Source organism: Mirounga leonina, unplaced genomic scaffold (assembly GCF_011800145.1).
Source record: "Mirounga leonina isolate KUSES-001 unplaced genomic scaffold, KU_Mleo_1.0 Mir_127, whole genome shotgun sequence".
Lineage (NCBI taxonomy): Eukaryota > Metazoa > Chordata > Mammalia > Carnivora > Phocidae > Mirounga > Mirounga leonina.
Window position 1 is genome coordinate 40,333,741 of NW_023270316.1, and position 13,003 is coordinate 40,346,743.

The following is a 13,003-nucleotide window of genomic DNA, read 5'->3' on the forward strand; positions in this document are numbered from 1 at the left end:
AGCCCGATGCGGAACTCGATCCCAGGACCCTGGGATCATGACCTGAGCCGAAGGCAGACGCTTAACCGACTGAGCCACCCAGGCGTCCCAAAATGGGTTCTTTTTTATTTTTATTTTTTCTAAATGTGTCCTTAAGTAAAGAATTAAGCTAAAAATCATCTTTCCACGAGGGAAATAAACTCCAGAAATTTGGCTCTTATAAGGATAAATCTAAAGTCTTACAATATTAATTTTCAATACTAAAGCTCCAGAAGTAGTTCATCAACAATATATTGTATATTATATTTCTCCAAGGGGTTAATATATGTACTTCAAAAACACACAAAACAAGGGGCACCTGGTGGTTCAAGTTGGTTAAGTGTCTGCCTTCTGCTCAGGTCATGATCCCAGGGTCCTGGGATCAAGCCCGCATCAGGCTCCCTGCTGAGCAGGGAGCCTGCTTCTCCTTCTCCCTTTGCCTGCAGCTGCCCCTGCTTGTTCGCTCACTCGCTCTCTCTGTCAAATAAACAAATAAAATCTTAAAACACACACACACAAAAAACAAAACCAAAAAATAGGCATGATTAAACTGGTTTGGGCAATGATTCAAGCCATATATGGAGATTTGTAAGATACAAAAATAGAATATTAACAATTTTCTTATTGTGTTAAAAAAGTAATATAAAATTTATAATTTTTAAGTATACAGTTCAGTTGTGTTAAGTATATTTATCTTGTTGCGAAACAGATCTCCAGAACTTTTTCATCTTGCAGACTGAAACTCTAGACCCATGAAAAGACAGCTCTAATTTTCCCCACCCCCGTCCCTTGGTAACCACCATTCTACCTTCTGTCTCTATGATTTTGACTACTTAGATACTTCATAAATAATTAATTGCTTTTAGGGCGCCTGGGTGGCTCAGTTGGCTAAGCGACTGCCTTCGGCTCAGGTCATGATCCTGGAGTCCCTGGATCGAGTCCCGCATCAGGCTCCCTGCTCGGCAGGGAGTCTGCTTCTCCCTCTGACCCTCACCCCTCTTATGCTCTCTCTTTCATTCTCTCTCTCTCAAATAAATAAATAAAATCTTTAAAAAAAATAAATGTACTTTAAAAAATAATAATTAATTGCTTTTAATAAGTTCTGTTTTCTAGAAACCTGTTAATACAGTACCTCTCATATATATTTTATAATAGAACTGTTTCCTCCTAAACACACCGAATATCACTGGTAGAACATGACCCTGTGGAATAGTGTTTTGAGAAACACTCAACTACTGTTTTTAGAGCAACAGTAGTAACATTTCTACCACATTCTTTTTTTTTTTTTTAAGGAGAACATTTTAAGAGCAAAATTTACAAAGTAGACAAGTGTAAGAGGAGCTGAACAGAATTATGAAATAATTGCAATCAGTATGCTGTGGGAAGAATATTTGATATTTGACTTTAGAAGATGTGGGGGGCCAGATTATAAATTTATACTGATTATTTATAATAACCAGTATAGTAAGATTATTTATAATAAGATTATTTATAATAATCAGTATAGTAAGAAAATGAGTGGATATATAAATCTAGAGAAAATAGTTAATACTGAGTCAGCTAGGAAGATTTCAGATTAAAAGAAAGAAGTAATGGGTTCTAAAATAATTTGGTTATCTTTTACCAGAAGCCTGAACTACATGATTATATGTCCTAATGTAAGAAAAAGTTCCTAAAGAGACAAAAAGTTGGATCAAATGCCTGTGAAGTTTGTCTAAGGTTATTACACAGATTCTAGATCCTAAGTTAAAAAAAAAAAATACTAAGAATTATGCCTTTTTAACCTAAACAGGATATGTTTTGGGTAATTTTTCCTTAAAAATATTTAGCTAATTTTCTGTTACACTTTCAATAACTTATGCAAATATGATACACATTAATGTAATCTAATTAAGTCACTTGATTTTTGCATCAAAAATTCTGAAAACTTATGTAGTCCTTTCAAACTTCATATACTTAAACTGAGAATTATAAACACCTACCACTGTGAAAAATCTCAAGATCTGCTCCCAGTGGGTTTAGGCAAAGCTCATGCTGTTGTTCCCAGGCTATATTTATCTTTCCCTAAACATTATTAGAGTCAGTGTAATCTGTTGATGACCAAATGTTTCCTGGGGAGCTTCAGTTTTCTGAATAAATTAGTTTTGTTAAGCGTTAATTGTAGAAGTCTCTTTGTAGACCCAAGAGAATACAGTAAAGAATATTGAATGCTTCCTTTAGTGAAATCTGACTTTTGGGTAACTTTCTACTTATTTGGTATTTATGGTTCCTAAATGATACATAAGTAAATGTTCTTGTTCCGGAAACCCCCTTTTCTTACTTGTTTTCCTCTAGGAAGTAGGAATCATACCCTTTATGACAACGTAGAACTTTAAATATGATACTAAAACTAAAATTAAAAAGAAGTGCTTAGCAAAATCATCTCCTGATATTTGTACTTTTTATAAATACCTACTTGTCTTCACCACATATATTTTAATTAAAATCCCATGCTCAATTCATCTCTCAAATATGGGGGGGGGTGTATTCTGTTCAGTCAGAGAATAAATCAAACGTTTTCAACAGTGAAAATACTAAACATGAGGGCACTTGATGTATTTCTTACTTGTGTGTGAAAGCTCTGCTTTTACATATATTTTGTCTTTTGTGTACATATTATAATAAACATCTTCGAGAAAAGTGTTACGTGTTTGATCTTTGTTCCTTCCGTTTATGTGTCCTTGAATAAAGTATGATAAAGGAAGATGTCATGGTAACACTGCAGCACATGGATAGATTGTGACAGAGGACTAGTGGGAAACAGAAGAGCACCCTTGTACTTGGCAGGGTTCTCTGAACATTTCCCATGCAAGTAACAAAATCATGAAGCCTTTTATTTGGCAGCTGTGCAGAACGAGAGACTGATTTGACTCTTGTACAAAAACGCTCGGTGTTTCTCGGAATCACTGCCGACATCTCACTTATATTCTGTGGGGGTGAAAGGAATTTGGCTATTATTTTAATTGACATAAAAGGGGAGAACGGAAGAGTTCCATGTTTCATTAGCTCCTCTGGCCAGTGAAATGGGGAAATGAGTGGCTAGAATTTACCACCTCTTCCTTTTAACAGGCTGTGACAGCAGCAAGGACAGAGCGGTAATAGAATCCGTCTGTCAGGAGTCTGCAGCTGAGAATACCGACATGGAGTCCCTTCCATTGAGGGAAAAGACATGTTGGGAAACCAGGAAGCTTTATTTGCATTTAAAAGGCTATGTTGTGTAAACTCAAAGTAAGTTTGTTGCAAAGACCGGGCAAGAAAGTGTGTAGAGTGATTAATGATTCAATTTCATCTACAAATGCCATGTAGAGAAATATAAAACCAGCAATTGTTGTATCCAAGTGCAAGGGCAACATATAGAAAAGAGTGGAAACATTCAAGATAAACACTCTTAATGTTGATCACTTAAGATGCTGAATGTTTTTGTTCAAGCATGGGTCACATTCCATAAAATAATAAAATACATTTGCAACAACGTCAGCATATGGAGTACTTTACATGACTTTAGAGACAATATTAAAGTGATTTTACATTATGAAGTGTCTTGTCATAACTGTGATGAAAGCTTTCTTTGTTTCAATTTGTATTTAAATTCTAGTTAGTGAACATATAATGCAATATTGGTTTCAGGAGTAGAATTTAGTGATTCATCACTTACATATAACACTCAGTGCTGTTTTTTGAAGTTTTTAATTGGTTCTTGAAAGTCCTATTTCTGCTTTAGTACTCATTCTGTTATTAGTATTTTTCAGCCACAACAAGGTTCTGTTAGAGTTTAACCTCTATACTATAAATTCTTTCTGAGTCACATTTTGAAAAAACATGGTAAACATTTGAGGTTTAATAAATTAATGAAAGTCTTTCTGTCATTTGTTATTGATACCCCTACTTTGAATAATGTACTACACTCATAAAAAAGGAATGAATTATGGGGTTCTGTTAATTAATTGTCTCTTATAACTGATGTATTTATTTTGATAAATGTTGGAATAATTAGTCATAATTACTTTAAATACTCTATCAACATTTCACTTTAAAAAAGAGCAAATTAGAAAATTGCCTTCTTATATGCAGAATTTTAAGTAAGTGACAGCTATAAAAATACACCTGTAAACGTACCATCTGGCACAGTGGTGCTAACTGAAAGCAGTCAAAAGCAGACTCTAACATGAGTTTTTCACTGATTCTGAGCCTGTTGCTCAAAAGGTTGTGATCCCAACAGTTTAACGGGATCAGAATGCCGATGGGACGGATGGTTTTAGATTCTGCTTTTTTTGTATCCCTTAGAAATGGCTTTATTAAGATATCATTTTCAATTCTTCACATACTCCAAGATGCTGAACAATAAATAGGCCACTTTGGAGATGCAAAGTCTGGGGCAAGCAATCATTTCTCCGCAATGTGTTTAAGAACTTTTTACTGGAATCGGAGAACTTAGACCAAGGTAGGGTACCTTAGGGGGCTTCTCTGTTCCAGCCGTCCTAAATTCACTTTTGATTGTCTTCTAGCCTTGGAACAAGTCCAGTATTAGGAATTAGAGACAAGTCATCCTTTGTACATATCTACTCTGCTTTGTTTCATGTCCTTTGGCTGACATCCTTTGGAGCTCACAAATAGCACGGACTTAACCTCGCAAGTAAATGGTCATTGGTTATGTGACTAAACACGGAACATGTGGAAAATAAAATTTCGAAGCCCATCATGAGCTTATAGGAAGTAATTTTCTAGAGTTATTTATCTGTCCACCCTATATAGTTCTCCCCATTTAAAAAATGAATTCCACATTCACTGAAAAAGCCAAGATGACAAGCTAAGTTGACAAGTCTTCTATTTTTACACATAATAGCTGCAGCATTATCTGCTCCTTGCTGAAACAATGCCTCAGGCCTGAGCTTGAGGAGCCACCTATGGAGATCAGGATATTTTAATTCCTCCAGCCTTCATTCAGATGCCAGAAGGGTGCCAATTATGTCAACTTTTGTCCAGAAGATATATAAGTATTTTGTGTAGACCTCTGAGAACACTGGTGAGAGATATGAAATGGATACCTAGATCCTCAGCTAGAGATACACAAGAGAAAGTCTAGCTTTCATTTCTAACTTTAAACTCTGATTTTTTATATTTCCATGAATTCTTGAAAGATTTGTTTCAGTCTTTCTATAATCAATATTCACAAAGCTTCGAGAGTATTAAAAGGCATGTATAGAATATATTAAATATGAGGCATGCAATAGGCTAAAATTCTTATAGAAAAGCTACATTATATGTATACTATCTATAGGATATTTGTTTAAGATCATTATTTGGTAGTAGTGGGTAGAAGTGTGCTGTACCTGAATCATTTTCTTAATTCATTCTGTAAGATGGCAAGTATCTGAGGCATGTATCTCTTTAAGCAGGAGTAGAGTTTATGATGATATTTTAAAAATAGATAACAATTATCTGTGTTATTGATAGCTGCGTGATTGAACAGAGACCTCTTACATTCTAACCAGAAGAATCTCTCATTAAACATTTACATAACATTAATGCACAAGATAGATAGTGAGGGAAATGTGTTTTTAGCACACATACCCCAAATATTTCACTCAATTGAAATGAAACAAGGGACCAGAGAGAGAAACATTATCTGAAATCAGAATATGATGAGCTTGCTCATTTTATTCATATTTTAATGCTTTTACTACCTATAAATGAGGTCAACTCTCCTTAAGAGTGAATATTTATGCAGGATCAGACCTAGAAATACAAAGAATAAAATGATGGTTGCCAGAGGAAAGGGGTGGGGAGATGGGTAAAGTGGGTGAAGGGGAGTGGGAGATATGGGCTTCCAGTTATGGAATGAATACATCATGGCAATAAAAGGCACAGCATAGGAAAAATAGTTGATGATATTGTAATAGTGATGCATGGTGACAGATGATAGCTACACTTGTGGTGAGCATAGCATAACGTATAGAGAATTTGAATCACTATGTTGTACCTCTGAAACCAATGTAACGAGTGCCAACTATACTAAAAAAAAAAAAAATAAAAGAGTGACTATTTATAAATATACAGAGACAATAGAAAATAAAAATAAGTAAAAGACAGCTCATCAAAACAATTTTTAACTAAGAAGAATTAAAAACTAAAAAAATCAAACTAAAAAGTATTAAAATGAAATTATTTTAAATAGTTGTATCTAATGAAGATCTGGTTCATTTAACTTGGATTTTAAATAGACATGCGAGCCACTCCCAGACTAAAAGATAAAAAGGAAAAAAAAGAGAAGAAAACAAACCAAAACAAAACTAGGCTCAGAAAATGAGGAAGAGTGGATCTTATTATAAAGAATTTGTACTTTGGGCGCCTGGGTGGCTCAGTTGGTTAAGCGACTGCCTTCGGCTCAGGTCATGATCCTGGAGTTCCTGGATCGAGTCCCGCATCGGGCTCCCTGCTCGGCAGGGAGCCTGCTTCTGCCTCTGACCCTCCCCCCTCTCATGTGCTCTCTCTCTCTTTCATTCTCTCTGTCTCAAATAAATAAATAAATAAAATTAAAAAAAAAAAGAATTTGTACTTTATCAAAGATAAGTATGTGCATTTTAAAATGCTATATTTAAAACCATTGCTATGTATTTTTAGTTAGAATCTCAGGCTATAAGAAATAGAAACTCACTCAGATTTATTGTGTTAATAAAGCTTTATTTTAAGAATATATACAACAGCATGAAAAACAAAGGTGTTAGCTGCACAACCACACTTACAGTAATTGGAAAATTGTTCCAGATACTTCCATATGTGCAGTCACCTCAGAGTCCCAGTGAAGCTCCGAGCACAGCAACTTTTGCAGCCTGCTTCTGACTGCCTCCTCCCAAGCCAAGAGTTTCTCACATTACATTCTCAGAAGTAGGAACCTTAGCTCCTGGATTAACTATGTTTGAAATAAACTGTCAATTTGTAGCTTAATGAACTCGGGAATTTTACTTAACCTTTCTAATTCTCATGCATAAAAAAGGAGAGCATGATACCTACCAAACAGAAGTGAACTTAAATAAGGTAAATCTATATTAACCACTAATGTTTAGCTATTCCAACATAGTCATGACTCACTTTCCTACTTTTCCTTTGAGTTCCCCTACTTTTCCTTAATTCTACTTTCTTATGACTTGTCTTCTCCAATTTTAAATCTTCCTCCTGTCACAAACTCACCAGGTATACCTCTATTTTAAGGAAATTATCTGTAAACAGGTGAACATATATCTTTGGAATATGCAAAGTCATTATAATAGATATGACGAGGCAAGAATAGCTTTAAGGAATTGAATATTCTAGATCTTAATCCCATTTACCATTCCCTGTATTTGATCTATCAGCAATTCTTCCTGAATAATTGAGTATAGGTAGGGTGGGGACTCACTCTAAATTATTCTACTGTAAGTCTTGGAAACCATATAGGAGAAAAACAACATCAAAATTGAATGCAATTTATCTCATATGAAAATATCTGGGGGCACCTGGGTGGCTCAGTTGGTTAAGCGACTGCCTTCGGCTCAGGTCATGATCCTGGAGTCCCGGGATCGAGTCCCACATCGGGCTCCCTGCTCGGCGGGGAGCCTGCTTCTCCCTCTGACCCTCCCCCATCCCGTGCTCTCTCTATGTCTCATTCTCTCTCTCAAATAAATAAATAAAATCTTAAAAAAAAAATATCTGAGAAATTTGGCTTATTCTAAACTATGTGTAAATACTTACAAACAGACAAAACAAGCAGAACTAGTATGAAGTGCCATAATGATCTAGAGCGTTTATGCAGTAAAATTTGGGGGTCAGACTGTCAGAAGCCAGAAATTAGCAGTAAATATTTAAGCACAGAAGGCAAGGACCTTGCTCTGAGTAGAAACTGTTGTAACAGTAAGAGAACATTAAGGACATACAATATGTATGAAGATAGATTATTATATATATTGTATATATTGTATATATACATATGTATTTGTGTGTATATATATATTGTATATATTTTATATATACATATGTATTTGTGTGTATACTGAAATCATGTGTACATATGTATATATGTGTGTGTGTGTGTGTGTATGTGTATATATATATATATATAACTTTAAACACTCCTTTCAGCAGCAAGGCATATCCCTCAAGTCACTTAGAAAACAGAAAAAATCATGTAGGCAAAGATTTCTCCACAGCAACGTATTTTACTTAAGTTCTTTCATTTCTTGAAAGTTGTAAAAAAAAAAAAAATTGCCTCATTCGTAAGAAAGTCTCAAGAGAACAAAGCAAATATACATTAATAAGATATAGAATGCCCAGATGTCTTTTATTTTCCACATGTTTAAGTATGAGGAATTATTCTCAGCCATTCTCAAGCAACCTCAGGCAACCAGCTCAGTATTGTTAAGAGATGCTGATTGTTTAAATTTAACAACAGTGTTTTTCAAAACTAGCAATTTAATTTTGACATATATAATATATATGTATATATGGGTTGGATATACATTTGACAAATATTTCAATTAGTAGTATATATGTGCATACACACACAACTTTGGCTAAAGCCAACAGATAGGACATTACATAGTTTCTTTCTAATCCAGTGTGTATTATTCAATAAAACACATGAAGATATTTTATCCTATCATTCTGCAATATATTTATTGCAAATAACCTATTTTATCTCATATTGTAGTGATTGTTTCTCTTTCTCATATTTTAAAAATAAAATTAGAGTCTATTTGCCAGATGGATTATTTTAGCAGAAAAAAAAAAGACAAATAATAAATGACTATAAAATTGTATGAACCTTAAAGTTGTAACGCGCAGTTACCTGAAGCAAGTATTTGATACAATCCAAAAAAGAAAAGGACCATATTATTAATGAATTTTTAGAAGGTGACTACATAGCTGCTTCATTATCATATTTAATTTCCTTCCCCCTCAACTTTAAAATAAGTGATTATCTGAAGCATTGGTATAATATTTAGAAATTATATGTCAGTTAAAAAAGAGATAATGGGTTGGAAGGCAGTCTACAGCTCCTAAGGATTTTACTCATTATGACTCTTGACAGGGGTGAGGAAATGAACAGAACAGAATATGTTAAAATACATTCTCACACATATCTTTCATGATTTTGTAAATATTAATGATTATATAGTCTTCACATATCACACATTCTCTAAGACTTCACCTTTTCTCACCTAACTTTTAATTGACTAACTAACTGTACTCACATAGGAAATAATGTCCTTCAGCACCTTTTAAATATTTCAGTTTTCTTTGAACTGTTCCAACTTTCTATTGTATATTTTATAGTTTTGCAGGATGCTGAATACATCTTTTATGTAAGAATAATATTTTTGGTTTTCCATTCAACAATCATTTGAAAATGTTAACATCTTTGTAGGTCTTTGTTTTCCACTTGGCAGTCACATTGAAATGTTTTCGGGGAGTATTTTGCAAACAATCATGCAGTAACTTTGAGTATCGTGGAAGGCCAAAAATTCTCGTAAGGTAGGGTATGATTCCAAATAGAATAGACAGGTTTACGATATTGACTAATGACAATTTTCTTCCAAAACATTTTCAAACTTATATCCTCAAAAAGCTTTTTTCCCCCCACTTTTCATTGACACCACATCAACTACATATAATAATATCTACTATGCTTGTCCAACTCAGTATATAAATCTTTGTTTCTATGTACACTAAATTTTGCATGCTGAAATCACTCTTAGACTCCTATGAAATTTATATGAGCCCCTTTTGTAAGTACAGACTGGAGTTTTTCTCATCATATAATCTCTATACAGTAAATCACTACACTGATACACCCTAACAGTCCTCTGGCCACTCACACAGGGGCACTCTTAACTGCTTGTGAATAGAAAAACCGTGGAGCTTTTTCCTCTCCATAACTGTTTAGCATTATTTGAAAATTGGGAGAATTTTAACATTTGCTTTCATCCATAACACAAATAAGAACAGTACCAGGTACTTTATTTTCTGGGACCTAGACAGTCTATTCTATGGTCTTCAAAATGCTAAATTTTATTAGACATGTCCTATCAAATACTGAGGGGTGATATATTACATGTTAATAAAATATATAAACTCAAACTCTGGTTTTCTAAGATTGAGGTGAGAGGTAGTACTTTTTTTAGAGGAACTTAATGGGTCCTTTGTCTTGTGAGATTCACTTCCTTAAAAATTCCATCATGATTGCTACTCTCATCACCATGCAGACGTAGAGAATCTTTCCCTAAAAATGTCCACTCAAATTTAAATTTGTGCCCCTTCCTTTTCTGTGATTACATATAAGGTAAATCTGTGACATTTTAACAAAAAGCATACAATGGCAATCAAAAGAAAATAATTAGAAAGAGTAATATTGATTGAATTAGTAGATGTGCACAATAACTTTTTCATCTTCAGGATGTGACATCCTTCAGGGGTAATATATCCCCAACACCTAGACTGCCTTGTGACCAAGACTCCTATTAGCCTCCAAGTGTTAACTTAAACCTAGCTAAAAATCTACAGTATAGTTCTTCCATGGAGGTGATTTTGTCCCCCAGGGATATTTAGCAATGTTTGGAACACTTTTGGTTGTCACAAATAGTAGGGTGGGGATAGGGCAGGAAGGGTACTACTGACCTCTATAGACAGAGACAAAGGATGCTGCTAAAATGCACAAGAAATTCCCCCAAAGAATTATCTGACTCAAAATGTCCACAGTTGTCAAAGTTGAGAAACCCCGTTCTAATATAAAATCCAGGTCTATCAGTGTTAAGATCCAGACAGAGAAAAGTCTTCCCTCTACCACCCAAAGTAGGCTGTCCTTCCAAGTTTTTGTTCAATAGAAAAGTAACCTCTTCTCAAGATAATGGACAATGGGAATGATTTGTTTTTTTTCCTTTTGGGGAACCCTGCTTTTATTCACAAAGATACGAATCAAATGATAATCATTACATAACACAAAATGTTTTTCTCAAAACTACATCAAAACTATATCACATTGTTGCCTAGCCTTCCAAAATATAAAACAAACAGCTTAAAGTGTGGGAAATTTAATCATTTATATTATTGTATGCAGGATAGTACTTTTGCTATCAAATTTCAACTTTATTAGGGACTCTATTTGATAATTAAATATCACTCTTTTAGATATCATAGATCTCATGTCTTCTCAGTTGCAGTTGTTTTGAAAATCAAACCTTGAGTTCCAGAATGCATCTTAAGTCACATCTTCAGTTTTGGAGAACCCAGGTTGTTTTTTGTTTTGTTTTGTTTTGTTTTTGTTTTTGTTTTTTTCAGAAAGCCCATAAAGTTTACAGAAATATAGCTATAGCTAAATCTAAGATAAAATAGATTCCAACATTCCAAGTCACCATGAGCTGACTCAGTGAGAATTTGTTCAAGTGAATCAACTGAACTCAGGTCGTAGACCAAAACCAAAATCAAAAGTGTCTTCTGAGCAAAATTCAATGAAATATAATTTGAAATATAGGCACTGAGACTATAATAATTTGGAACTGTAATTCACTGATGAATAAGTGGAATTGCTTTTGATTACATGAACATGAAAACTTTTGGTGGTATGCAAACCAGTTGAAACTCTAAGTCATATATGTCCCTTGATGCTTTAAGTTTAAAAGATAGGGAATTATAGCCTATCCATTCTTCTCTCTTGACCTACTCTTTCTCTAACTGTAAGTTATAACTCTAACTGGATTGGTGTGAAATCAGCAGATATTCAAAGCAGCCAAAGTAGACATTCTTCTTTCTTTGAAACAGGGAGAGGCACAGGAAGTTATTTTCTCTTCTCTGCCAATCTTCTGCCAGATTATTAGTGATTCCTGCAAGTGCTTTACTTAGAAGTGCTTTATTAAGGGCCTCAGGGTCTTGCCTTTATAGAGATCTCATTTTCTTTCCTCCTAAAGTATTAAAAATTGAAAGGCATTCCTCCATTATGTTTTTCACTTCCTTCACTCATTTTCCTGAGAGCCATCTTGGTATTTAGTGTTTTCCCTGGATTTTGGCACAATATTTCTATAGGGTTGAGTTCTCATGAAGTTTTCAATCTTAATTATCTTTCTTCCTTTAGCCAATTTCTTTGAAAATCCCTGGGAGACTACCTACTTTTTCAGATTACTTGTCTCCAAGATCCTTTCTTGTTATCTGTTACAGAAACTATTTTTGTTTCTTTGTTTGCCTGTTTGCAAACATTTTACTGGCTGTTTTTCTTTAATGGTACAACCTCCCAGAAACCTTACTTGCATATCTTTAGTTATGATCAGAGGATATTCAGAGCCAATTCCACTGATATTCTGATATCTTTTCCACTCTTGGGAAAAATACTACTTATGAAATTCCAAGAAATTAATTTCCATTCCTGATCACTGCACAAATGAAATGAATTATCTATCACAACTTCTTAATGCAAAACAACCTTAATTTTCCAAGATAACCAAAGCATCAGGTGATGGGACCGGAGGTCTGATTGACCTGACTTTTATCTCTGTGAATTATCTTTGGCTTGTGAAATCTGGTGCCAGTGTCATCATGGACTCAAAAAACATTTTTCCTCCTGTAATTACTTTGTTAAGTACAAATTCAAAGAAAAAAAGAATATTTTCAATTATATTGTTAAGATAAATTAAAATATTTAAAACTCATCTGAGGTATGGGATGATTTTTTTTTTTTTTTTGCTCTCACTCTAACCCTACAAATGTCTATTCATACATTTAGCATTCAAATACCTTTCCATTGGGTAATTTGCATAAATGGCTTTGTAGACCCATTTTCAAAACAATTAATTATTCTTGTCTCCTTCTTTTCTGTGGCATATGTTTGGGATTTCCTCAGTTGCAATCAAGAAAGAGAAATGGACTAAGTACAAAAACAGATGAAGTATATAGCACACAAGAAATTGCATATTCAACTTGAAGC